Source organism: Fringilla coelebs (genome assembly GCF_963513975.1).
Source record: "Fringilla coelebs genome assembly, chromosome: 1".
Lineage (NCBI taxonomy): Eukaryota > Metazoa > Chordata > Aves > Passeriformes > Fringillidae > Fringilla > Fringilla coelebs.
Genome location: NC_140028.1, coordinates 146,561,843 through 146,574,411, shown reverse-complemented (window position 1 = coordinate 146,574,411; position 12,569 = coordinate 146,561,843).

Sequence of the window (12,569 nt, the reverse complement as noted above, 5' to 3'; positions counted from 1 at the left end):
AAGTTATCACAAAAGCTGCATTTAAGCTACATCAGCAACATGCTAACATTTCAAATGTTCAGTATATTGAACCACTTTGTCTTACCCTGTGCTAAATTGATAATTGACTGTGTTCAACATCTGCTTACTTCAGTGTGCTGCTCTGAAAACTGCAGACAGTTTGGTGCTGCTGCACATCCCATATGGTTCTCCTTGTAGCAAACTTCAGGATGAAGGTGCAGGGGCAGCTGAGTGCAGCAACCACATCAGCTGCCTGTGATATTTGTTTTACAACTGCATTTATATTCACCCAAGTAGTCCAGAAATAGCCAAATTACTGGATTTTTTTTTTCAGTAATAAAAAACCAAGACCAAGATAATTAAAAGACTTTTAGACAAAGCCTAAACCAAGTGACAAAATCAGGATTACATCATACAAATACGTGACTTCTGGTTAATTTGTACTAAACTTGGCTGAGCTACAAAAAATGTTAGCATATGCTAATTGTCGTATGCTAACCAATGTGTTGTGGAAGCCTAGTTTTAAACTTGAAATGTTTGTTTCTTCTTTTCATCAGTTTTGCTTACTTGTCATCTCATGGATCTGCCTTACTTCAGGCAGCAGCACAGCCTGCGTAGTGGGTATGACACACACACCCTTCCTTGAGCAGTGAGGAGTTTCCCAGCAGTTTGGGGAGATGCTTTTTGCTGCCATGGTGGGGAAAAGCCTCTCTTCTCACCCTCCAGACAGCTGGAGAATTCCAGTTACCAGGGGCTCTGGAGCAGTGCACGCAGTATGGAGGTCCAGTTTGCCTAGAATCCATCTAACTGCTCTCTTTGGAGGCATTCACAGCCCACGAGGAGAAACCATTTCATTCTAGTTCATGTTTTCTCACCTGCTCCCCTCTGTGAAATATTCTGACTTCTGTCGGACAACAGCTGTGCCCCACACAAACGGATCCAGAACTTGTAGGAACGTGGGGCTGACACAGGCCAGGCACCCCCATCCCTGTGAGATCCCCATCCCTCCCTACTCCCCATCCCTGCCAGCTCCCCATCCCTGCCAGCTCCCATCCCTCCCTGCTCCCTATCCCTGCCAGTTCCCATTCCTCACTGCTCCCCATCCTTCCCTGCTCTCCATCCCTGTGAGCTCCCCATCCCTGCAAGTTCTGCATCCCTATGAGCTCCCCATCCCTGCCTGCTGCCCATCCCTCCCTGTTCCCCATCCTTGCCAGCTTCCCATTCCTATGAGCTCCCCATCCCTTCCTGTTCCCCATCCCTTCCTGTTCCCCATCCCTGCCTGTTCCCCATCCCTGCTGCCCCTGCCCAGCTCAGGGTGTGCTGAAGGCAGCAGTGCCCACGCTGTGATGGATGTGCTGCCTCACACCTTTACACCTCAGCCTCACCAAACCCTAAGGCCTTTTCATCATATTAAGCTCCTTTGACTGGGCTAATGTGACTGAGAAACACACCTTTTTTATCCATTAAGATGAGGCCAAAAATGTTAAGTGCTCAAGATGCAAGCCCCTAGGGCTTGTCTATATATCGAGTTATTACACGTGGAGGCTTTTATCTTCATAAAAAAATGTTCTTTTTGTGCACGCCAGAGTGTGAATTTAAAACCAGTGGTTGTAGTATAACCCTCATACAGACTCACTCATCCTGGCATCTTCTGGCTTTTTTTTTCTCTGCTTTTTTTTTTTAGATTAATTCCAATTTCTTTAATTTATTTAAGTGAAATAAAAAAAAAAACGTTTTCGGAGTGAGTTTGTCCACATGAGGAATTATGCTTGCCTAGCCCTGGTAGTAGCATTAATAATACCTTCCTATATGGAGAAGCTTTGTCTATTAGGAATGTTAATTTTGCACATGTTTGCACTTATTTGCATTTGAATCATCTTATTTTTACAAGTGGTAGCTGAGGCACTCTACTGAAATTCATTAAGTTATTCCAAACTGAGGCCATGATCTTGGGGGTGCTAAATTAGGCAGATAAGTAACTAGATGCATAAGCAGGTTCACTGAAGACAACTGCCTCCTTATTAAAGTTTGTTCTGTCTTTAAACATTTTCAGAAAAGCTTAAATTCTTCCCAAATTTGCAATTTATATAACTTTTTCTTAGAAGAAACAATGAACTGTGCTATGTTATGTTGTATTTTTTTAGCATCCCTGTGAAGTCACATAAATATCTACAAGTTACTTAGGAACTTCTGTTTCATTCTTTGTGAATTCCTGTCTGGTTTACACATTTATGAAACTGTAATTTTATAAACTTTAGTATTCTTTTATTTATCTATGTGGTGGTGGGCAGCAGAGAAATTATATTTTGTGACATACTATTAATTGCATGGGGGTTTTAATTCAGAAAGGTAGAATGCTAACAGTTTGAGGAAAATCAAATTAATACCTGAAAGCAGTACATGCCAAAGAGTGCAGATGGATGGAAAAACCCCAGAGCCAGCAGCAAGAACCCCGGGCAGTAGCTGACCCCTTTGTGTGCACCTCTGGGGAAAGACAATAGATTGCTGTGAAGTTGGAACTTTATCATGCAGAAAGTTAAATAAATGTCTGAGCAGTGTTTGCTGTTTGCAGGAGTGGTGTGTTACACTCAGATTACTTAACAGAAATAATTCAAACCTGGCTGTGAAATGGGGGAAAGGATTTGTTGGTGTGCAGTCATATATTGGGTTTTTATTCTGTGTTTTGCACAGAACCTCGTGCACAGGCGTTGTGGTTCCTTCTCTGAGATCCTGGGTGCTATGATACTATTATCATTGGAATTTAAATTCTGTTTCTGGAAATAAGCTTGCCATAGGTTGCCAGTTTTGCAAGGAAATAATCTCTGCCCCAGCTGAGTTGTTACAGTGTGGGAGAGGCCTTGGGTTGTATGAGGTAAACACCTGGACGCAGGTGCCCAATCCTGTTTCCAGCTGTTTACTTCAATAACATTGTGTGTCTGAGCAAGGAGGGCAGCATTTGGCCTTTGGTTTTTGGAGTTAATTGCAGACAGTTAATGGGGACCTGTCACATACATGGGTTCCAGAACAGAATTCAGTCCTTCACTTCTTTAATAACTAATTTTTTTAACCAATTAGCTACGTACCCCTATGGAAACAATAGTACAGCTTTCACAGCCAAGACTAAAGATCTGAATTACATATATAATAAAGGTTGTGCATGTGTTTTCTGGCTGAGAACCATGTTATATTTCAGCCTCAAGCAAAAATTTTCTCCAAGCCGTAGTCCCTCAACAAAAACACACTTTTTAATCAAAGTCCTGACACCACCTTAATTACAGTGCAGCAAACATTACCATCATAATCCCATTTCATCCTTAGGCAAGGAGAGCATCCCTGGGGGCCTGGCTGCTAGTGACCAGTTTTACAGAAACAACCTTTTCCCCAGTGCATTTTTTAATTTAACCTGTGCTGTGCTGCTCGGGGGGAAGATGCATGTGGAGCTGCTCGTGCTCATCTCCCACGCTCCTTGCAGGCCTCCTGGCACCCCTGGAGGATCAGCCAGCCCTGGCCCTGGAGGTTCAAGCAGTACCCAGGGATGCCCAGCCTGCAGCCACCTCTTTGGCTTCCCCACACTTTTGCCTGTCTGCCATGGGAGCCCCAAGTTCATGTCCAGCATGTTTGTACCACAGGGGATTGACCCTGACACTTTCCAGCATCCCCAGGCTGTCTTTCTGGTTTATCCTGTGCCCAGAGACAATTTCCCTTTTTTGCTGGCTCACACACTCCAGTAAAATCCTTGCTTTGGATCCAGTGGTGCAGGGGGGAAGGCTCTCCCAGTGGCAGCCCTGATCCAGGTGGGTGAGGACAGAGCTGTTTGGAAAGCAGGGCTGTGCTTTCCAGCAGTGATGTGTTCATTTCAGGCAGCCTTCAGTGTCTCCAGGCTTTCACAGTGTTTGTTTGGGTAAGTAAAATGTGATTAGTTTCTCATTACCATGTCAATTCAGTGCATAGATTTTGTGTGGGGACTGCAATATTGGCAGGACAAGTTTGCAAGGCTGTGTGAAGCTGGGATATTTTCCTACCAGAAATTCCTACCAGAATACATCTATGTACATGTATAAACACAAGGGGTAATACTTGTGGTTCTTACATTTTTTTTCTCCTGCCTTCTTAAATCAAAGTAATAAATCTGTATGATCAAAGGAGTTAGAATAATCAATCTCTCCAAATTGATCTGAAAATCCTAGTTAAAGGCTTGAGGGAAATTAAACATGAGGTTTTTTGTTCTCTCTGCAACATTGTCAAGCACAGTACAGTTTTCTATTATGGATCTCCTAAAATTCTTATGTACAGAGTAAAATCATGCAGCTGAGATACTGTCTCTAAAAACAAGCCAAAGCCCTGTGTCTGCTGGGAGGACATTTCTGTTATCCTGTTCCCTTCTATTTAGGTTCTCATATGGTGTTAATCACCATGGTATCTTACAGCTTTGTAAAAATATAGTGCACCATATGTGATAAATCACTAATATTAAGAATGAAGATGCTGGAGAAAAATACTCTTCCCAAATCTAAAGCAGAAGACATGCAGTAATGGACATACCCAGACGAGCAGCCTGAGTAAAATGAGTATGAATTCAAGAGAGGGGGCAGAATCATCCCTAAGGTGATGATATTTCATCCAGTCACTGCTTGTGAGTGTGAATGGCACTCTCACTCCTTTCTTCCCCAACCTGTGCTCCAGCTCACTAAGGCACAGGGACTATGTCTAAGCCATCTTCTGTTCCCTCCTTTGCACAGCAGACCAGTGCCTGCTTTGTAGCGTTCAGGGCATCAGTCAAAAGAAGATAATTTGCCAAAAAACAGAAAGTAAGCTCATGCATTTGTTGCTAATTAAGTGCACACATAATTACAGTCCAAACATAAAGCAAAGCGAGGGACTGCACTTGCATTGGAAAGAATGCGCTAGGAGTGGTCATAAATTATCCCCCCAACTGGTAATCTCAGATACTTATTTTCTCATGTTTTTTTTTCATTTCCCACTTAGTTCCAGCCAGATCTGTTTTCTATTTATATTGTCAAGTGTCAACACATAAATAATTTTCTCTGTTGTATCCCTCACTACTACATTCTTTTTCTTGATAGAATAGCAGAAGTAATTATATTTATAAATGGAATGCCTGTTTTGCCTAAGTACTGCATATAATTCCCCTCTGTATGAGGGATTTTTATAATTCCTCTAAAAATGTCTTGGCAAGGATCAACCCACCAGTTGGTAGTGTGGGTCCAGCCTTTAGGAATAGAACTGGGGGTTCTGATCCTTTTGGCCAACAGGCAGGAGGGCACCACAGAAGAAATGCTCTTGTTTGTTTAAGAGAATGATGCTGTTGAATATGTGCAGTTATTAAGTACCCAGAAAGAAAATTCTCTGAGAACTGCTTCCCACCTGTGGATTCCTCTGTTCAGCACAGAATTATTTTGGCAACTGAAGAATTCTTCATTGTGGATGGCTGTGGGAAGATATTAATCCTGTTCTTCAAGTAAGATGCATTCATTGATCTACTAGACCTGCTCCACCTCTACTCTTTCATATTGTGAGAGGAAATCAAAGGAATCCCAAGTGATGAGTAATCTCAAGTCATTCTTAGCCCCTTTCTGCCTTGTTTTGCAGCTGCTTTCTGCAGACAAGTTCAGATGTCCCTTGTCTAGGAGTAGAGCAGAGGGAGATCTGATGCGAGCTCTGCTTTAAGGCAAGTTCAGTTTTCCATCTCTGCGCACTCCTTGAGAAAACCTCACTCAAAATCATTGTATGGGGATGGCAGATCCCAGCCACAGCCAGGTCACAGCTGCCTCACTGGATGGAACAGCAGAATGCCTCCTGGAGTTGATCTGCAGCAGAGGAGGAGAAAATCAAGATTTTCTTACCGGTTTCTGCTGTCTGGATGTGCATAGGTGTTCTTTCATTAGAGTTTCTCCAACATTTGCTCTGAATAAAGGTTGTTCCAGGGCACCTACAAAGCAGTGAGCCATCCTGTTCCTACAGATGTGGCAAGCTTGAAGAATGTTGTATTGGAGCATTCAAACCCTGTGTCCTGTGTCATTTGGGAGCTGTGTGGGAGAGATGTGGGTGATGTAAGACACATCCTTAGCCTTGGTGAAAAGAGAGCCTGTACCTCTGGAGTCTCACAGGGTTTGAGGCACGACCCTGCAGTGTGGTCAGCATTTCCATGGGTACCTCAGCCAGTGGAGGTTCCATTACTAAGTTTTCCCTCTTGTATGATCAGCAGAACCAAACACACAGTGCCCTGGAGCTCAGCAGCTCCTGGTCCTGTATCTTCCACACAAATCAGCCTAAACCAACAGGGAGCTTTCACTGCTGCAGCAGTGACTCGGCAGCCGGCACACCCACATCTCCATCCCTGCAGGAAGGGTCCTGAGCTGGGAAGGCAGGGATGTCCCTGCAGGAAGGGTCCTGAGCTGGGAAGGCAGGGATGTCCCTGCAGGAAGAGTCCTGAGCTGGGAAGGCAGGGATGTCCCTGCAGGAAGGGTCCTGAGCTGGGAAGGCAGGGATATCCCTGCAGGAAGGGTAAGGGTCCTGAGTGGGAAAGGCAGGGATGTCCCTGCAGGAAGGGTCCTGAGCTGGGAAGGCAGGGATGTCCCTACAGGAAGAGTCCTGAGCTGGAAAGGCAGGGATGTCCCTGCAGAAAGGGTCCTGAGCTGGGAAGGCAGGGATGTCCCTACAGGAAGAGTCCTGAGCTGGAAAGGCAGGGATGTCCCTGCAGAAAGGGTCCTGAGCTGGGAAGGCAGGGATGTCCCTGCAGGAAGGGTCCTGAGCTGGGAAGGCAGGGATGTCCCTGCAGGAAGGATCCTGAGCTGGGAAGGCAGGGATGTCACGTCCTCAGCCACTGCAGTGCCATCCAGGAGTCCCTGGAGAGGTGCCGTGTCCTACTTTGTGCAGATGATTGGAGCGCGCTGGATCCTGCGCCTCCAACAGCATCATTCCAGCAGTGTCAGCTACAGAATCCATCAGACTGGGAGTGCTCCTGGTGGTTAGCCCTGCCAGGCTGTGGCTCTATTCCTGTCCTCTTGTAAGTCTGATTTAGCTCCTTTACAGCTCTGGCTCCATAAGCTGCAGCCTCTGAAGCACAGAGAGACCCAAGTCCATTTCCTACTCCCCTGTACATTTATTCAGAGGCCTCTCAGAAGTTTTGGACTGCAGTCTTTCCTTTTTCCCTGAGTACCCCCTCTAAGAGTTCATGTTTATTTAAGATTTAACTTTATGAGCAGTTTTCTTTCTCTCAGTATACACAGTTCAAATTTGGCCTGTTCCCTCAGCTTTTGCATTCAGCGGGTTTGACTGATTTAATGTCGCTGATTTACCGGTATAATTTAGCTTGTCTGAAGGGAAGGAAGATTGATGTTGGCTGAAATAAAATTCTGAGATGCCTATGGAGTTTTATTGCCCTAGATTTTTTGATTGCTATTTATTCACAAAAGTGGGCAGAACTCTGACTTGAGATTTTTCAGGAATGCCTCCATTATGTCAGAGCTGCTAATTCTTTGAGTCAAGTCATTGTGGTTAGCCAATCTTGTTTTCTGTCTCTGTGGTAAAATTTTACATCCAGAAGGCTAACCTCAATGCTCCCCCACGAAAGCAGGCAGGGATGACAAAGCATTTCCTTCTCTGACCTCTGCACTTGAGTTTTGTAGAAAGATGAAATCTATCAAATCAGACTAAATGCCAAATCACCTGCATGAGAATGAACAGGTCAAACCCTGTTCCTGTAGCAATATATGGAACAAAAACATACTGAAACATGTTTTTAAAAGTAATTTCTCTTCTAAAACTGGGGTTCTTTTTCCCAAATTCAGGCCCTGAACTATGAACTTCTCTCATGCTTGTGAGTTACATGTGTTTATGTATCACATCAGAGCAAACTTGAGGTTATTAGGGTTTTTAATTTTGTGTACTTGTCTTGAATTTTCTGGGTTTCTGATGTTTTTGGGGAGAATAAGTGGAATATTCTGATTTTGTTATATACCTGCTGGGATAGCACTGGGCTGGATCCCTTCTGCTGTGACAAGGGCCACACTACAGACCATCAACACCTCCTCTTGATTCACCACAGGGGCTGTGTCTCTTCTTCCAATTAGCAACACAATCACCCATGAACAAAGGAACTCAGTCCCACCCAGATGCATCTGGAGCTTTTTTCATGAGTGGAGGATATATAATATCAGCATTATGTAATTTAAAAACCTCTGGCTTGTCACCATGAAAGTCATTTGTGCACTCTGCTTGTACCCCTGGTGCTGTGCTAAGCAGCTGAAGCAAACTGACCATTTGGACCAGGCTTAGTTTCTTCTTTAAATCCCAGGATTATGATGGTAGAGCAGGAGTATCCCCTGACTGACCACTCTGCTGCCCTGGCACTCTCAGATCAGTAAAAGATCAGACCAAGAGGCAGGTGGGTGACCAAGGAACCTCCCACTGAAAAGTCTTTGCATGTAGTTGGAAGGACTGGTGACTGCACAATTCCCTCATACTGGAGCATTTCACATAATAAAAGCATGGTGTGGAAACTGCCTCTAATAGTGGAGGGACAGCTGACCACTTTGTCACTGCTGCCACTTTGGCATCACAAAAGACTGACCTGAATTCTTGATCTGGCCAGTCTGTTGATCTATAAACATAGTGATCCGTTAATTACTTGGCTTAATTACAGGCAATTTATTATAATGAAAGGTTTAACTATACTTACCTTTGTAAGTTTCCATAGTATTTTTCATTGAGGTAATTTTCAGACATAAAAAATTCAGCATTCAGTGCCTTAAAACAACCCATTCCACAAAGATTGTGGAGCTTTACTGGCAAATTCTCCATACAGTATTCTCTGCTCAGGCAGTAAATATCAGAGCCATGAGAAACATCCTGTATTCTTCACACACACACCCCACAGGGGACTAGAATCCCTCTCAATGCTGTTTTACCCATGCACTCATGACCTGGACTTCCATAATTCCTCTTTGCTGTGATATTAGCACCAGGTGTACCATCAGTACACCTGCCTTTTCATGTAATCTCTGATAGAGAGATGCAGTTAGCAAATGGCATCAGGTATTAATGCAGAAGTGACCTTTTAATGTCATGCACAGATACACGAAGAAAGAACTGCCACTGAAAACTTCTGATTAAAGATAAAAGTAGACAGCCTGTAAAAACATTAAGATAAAAAGTAAATCCATTTGCCCTGAGTTTCCCCTGCTATCCCACCTCCTACTCTAAATTGATGTTGTCAGCACTCATGATTTTATCACAAGTCTTGTGATGTTTGATGTTTCACTTACACTCCAGCTACTACAGTTGTGTAATGAGGTTAGAAACTCAGTTTTCCTCTTTCTTTAATTTAAAGTAAGTTCCTAGTCCTAATGGTTAGAGTATAAAGCTTGCAAGTGTGACCCAGGTGCACCCTAACAGCTCAAAAACCAGAAAGCACAGTAAAAGAGCTCCACATTTATCGTTTCACAGACAGGCTTGTGATTTTGAGGGTCAAACTGTAGTTCTTGAACATTTGGAGCTGGCAATAGCAGCTTGGGAAAAAAAGTGCTTGAACAAAGTCCCATACCATGTTGCATTTTCCAGGGAGGCATAGCAGTCATTATACCACAGTGATAATTCCCTTTTCAGACATGCACATTTTCCTATTTTGTTATGCAGCATCTCAGGGCTCAGCCTGGTCTGGAGGGGATTGTCCTGGTGTGGAACAATTTGCCTGATGTTGGAGGGCTCAAACTGCTCCTTGTGCTGACACAGGAGAGGTTTTGCAGCACTCCTTAGTCCCCACAGACTGGCAGGTTTGTGCATAAAAACCTGTAAAACCAGGAATGTTCTGACTTCCAGTCTAGGAAGTTGATCTGCCTTTTGTAAAGCTCCTTCAAGAAACCAGGAATACCCCACCCCTGCCAATCCAGCAACAAAGGGGCAAAGAACCAAACAAATGCAAATATGGAAATACAGTAACATTGAAAACAGCTGGTTTGACTTACAGTGCCCAGAATGTGCCAAGTGCAGAATTTGATGTACAGACCAAAAACACTCAGCTGTTGGGTTTGGAAAAACCAAGCTCCCAACAGCAACAACTAAAATTTGAAGGAGGCATTATGTTTAAATGGAGTTCTGAATTATCAAAGACTTCCCAATATATCACTAAAAGTATGAATTTCACCAAGAACTGGAGGGGTGTCCAAAGCAATGGGTGGAGTCTGAGTTTTGACATTGGTCAAAACTCCTCTGCAGTCACAGACTGGTGGTGCCAAAGGTCCCTCTGTGCTTGCCCTAAATGATGGTGTAATCCATTCTGGAGGTGACAAAATTACGAATAACTGACAAAACCTAATTGCAAAGAAAAGGTGAAAGTCCATGAGACTCAAATAATACCTGAGTGTACAGAATAACAAGGGAGGGTTTCTTTTCCACAAATATAAAAGGGTGCCAAAGTAAAATTGGATAACATTTTCAAAGAACTAAAGAAGCTCAACTGATTCTACACTGCTCCTTTTAATGATTTTGTCCCTGAATTCAGCAGTGTCCCAGAATTCACCATGTGGTGATTTCCATGGGACTGACACTTTGCTTCTAAACTGCTTCCCCTGTAAAAAGCTGAAGAAACCATTACTGACTCTTGATCCCCTTGCTGAGTGTTTCAGAGAGCACACACATCTCAGTGTATCACAAGCCACATTATTTAGGCCTAAAGACTTAAATTTTTTTTAGCTCTAGTTCAAAGGGCTGTGAAAAATCTGTCTTCCAAAAGGTGTATTCTTCAGCCTTAGGAACTTCTAAATAACTTTAAAAGGGCTAAACAAAACATGAGAAGGGGCTGCATCTTCCATATATTAGTTTCTGTGAAGAGGAACTTTATTTTTGATGTTTTCCAGCTTATTTCTAGCTCTGTTATCTGTAATTACTTTCAAATACACCCAGATCATCACCCTGTACTGAAATGAGCTGTCTCTTACTCTCACCTATGCAGGCCTGTGCTGCTGGCATAGCAATGTCAGTTATATTTTTGAAATCTAAAATGAGTAAAGTTTAAAAGATTTTCCCACCTGTATTGTCCCTGCTTCCATGGCAGTCTGGCAGGACTCCTATTGCTGTGGCAGGACAATTTAATGCTGGTTGTGGTTTTTTAAATAACAGAAAGTGTGTAAGTTCCTTGTGGCACCTGTGTAGATAAAGCTGTGTTGATTTGACTTTGAAACTCCACAACATATGAATCAAAGAGCTGGATTTCTGTCCTCTGGGTCTGTCTCCTTTTCTGCCTCACTAAGTATTAATTATTGTGGTCTTGACATTCTGTTCTGCCCTTTTTCTTCTCTTTCCTCCTCCCCAGTCCCCACTGTCACTCCCAGTGGCTGGGGAGTCTTTCCATTAAAGCAATCCTGTTCATCTCCCAATAAAGGGCCATCAGCCAACACATTCTGGGCCTGAATTCATCTCATAAATATTGGTACAGGCTTAAATAACTGCAGTCCTTCATTTAATGTACTAGATTTCAATGGAATTACATGGGGAATTAATTTGCCTCTGTTTGTAGTCTGAAAAACAATAAAACAGGGAAATGCTTAGAATCCATGGCTCAGTTTTCCCAACTGGATGAAGGATGGTTCTGCCCATGAATCAAGGCATGAGCAGATTCCTGATGCTCCTGCCTTTTTTGTACAAACACAATATTTCAGGTCTTACTGATCCAAGGCCAGGAGGATCTTTCGGTGCCAGCTACCCTGACATCAGGTTGTGGACCTGTCTGCAATGTCATGTATTTCAGTACTTGTCTGTAATTCCTGCTACATGTGACAACATTTATTTTGGGATGTTTCTGTCTTTGGATGATAAAAAGAGTTTTCATTTGTGTAGCACTTTACAAAGAGGTGCCAGCAGCAGCTCTGGGGGTCAATGTGACAAGGTCCAGCAGAGAGTGAGCAGCTGCCTGGCGTGTGGAGCACTTGTTCACTCCCTGGGCCTTGTGACTTGCTCTGTACCCAAGCAAAAAGCTGAATAACAGGATATTCCAGTACAACTGGATGGGAAGTCACTCAAGTAAAGGACTGATGATGAACTTTTCAGCTAAAACTTCATATCTTTTTTTTATTCCATTTATTCATCTCCCATCTTTTCTGCCTGCATATTATACCCTGCTCTGTTTCTTTACCATCTTTTCCCCCGTTGCTCTGTGCCTTTTCCTCCCCAGATGAAACATCCCTCTTTTTTCCATTGACTGCCCTTTGTAGGGTTCTCTCCATATAACTCATAATTTCTCTCCCTCACCTCCCCCACTCATCCCAACATCTTGGGCAGGAGTGATTGAAGGCATGGAGTCTGAAAGAGCAAACCAGTCTCTAGAGAGAGAAACACTGCACATCATTATCTTCCTCACTCTGTTAATGGAGAAACAGAAAATATGTGAAGTCCACTGATAACATAATAAATGTGTGGATGAAAGTCCTTTTGCTGCAAGAGATATCAGAAATATGAGGTACCTACAGGTATTTGATCTGAGCAAAGTCTTCCTTGAGTCTCACTATTCCCATTCTAGGTCCTTGTATAGCTGATGTCTGTAGGAATAAACT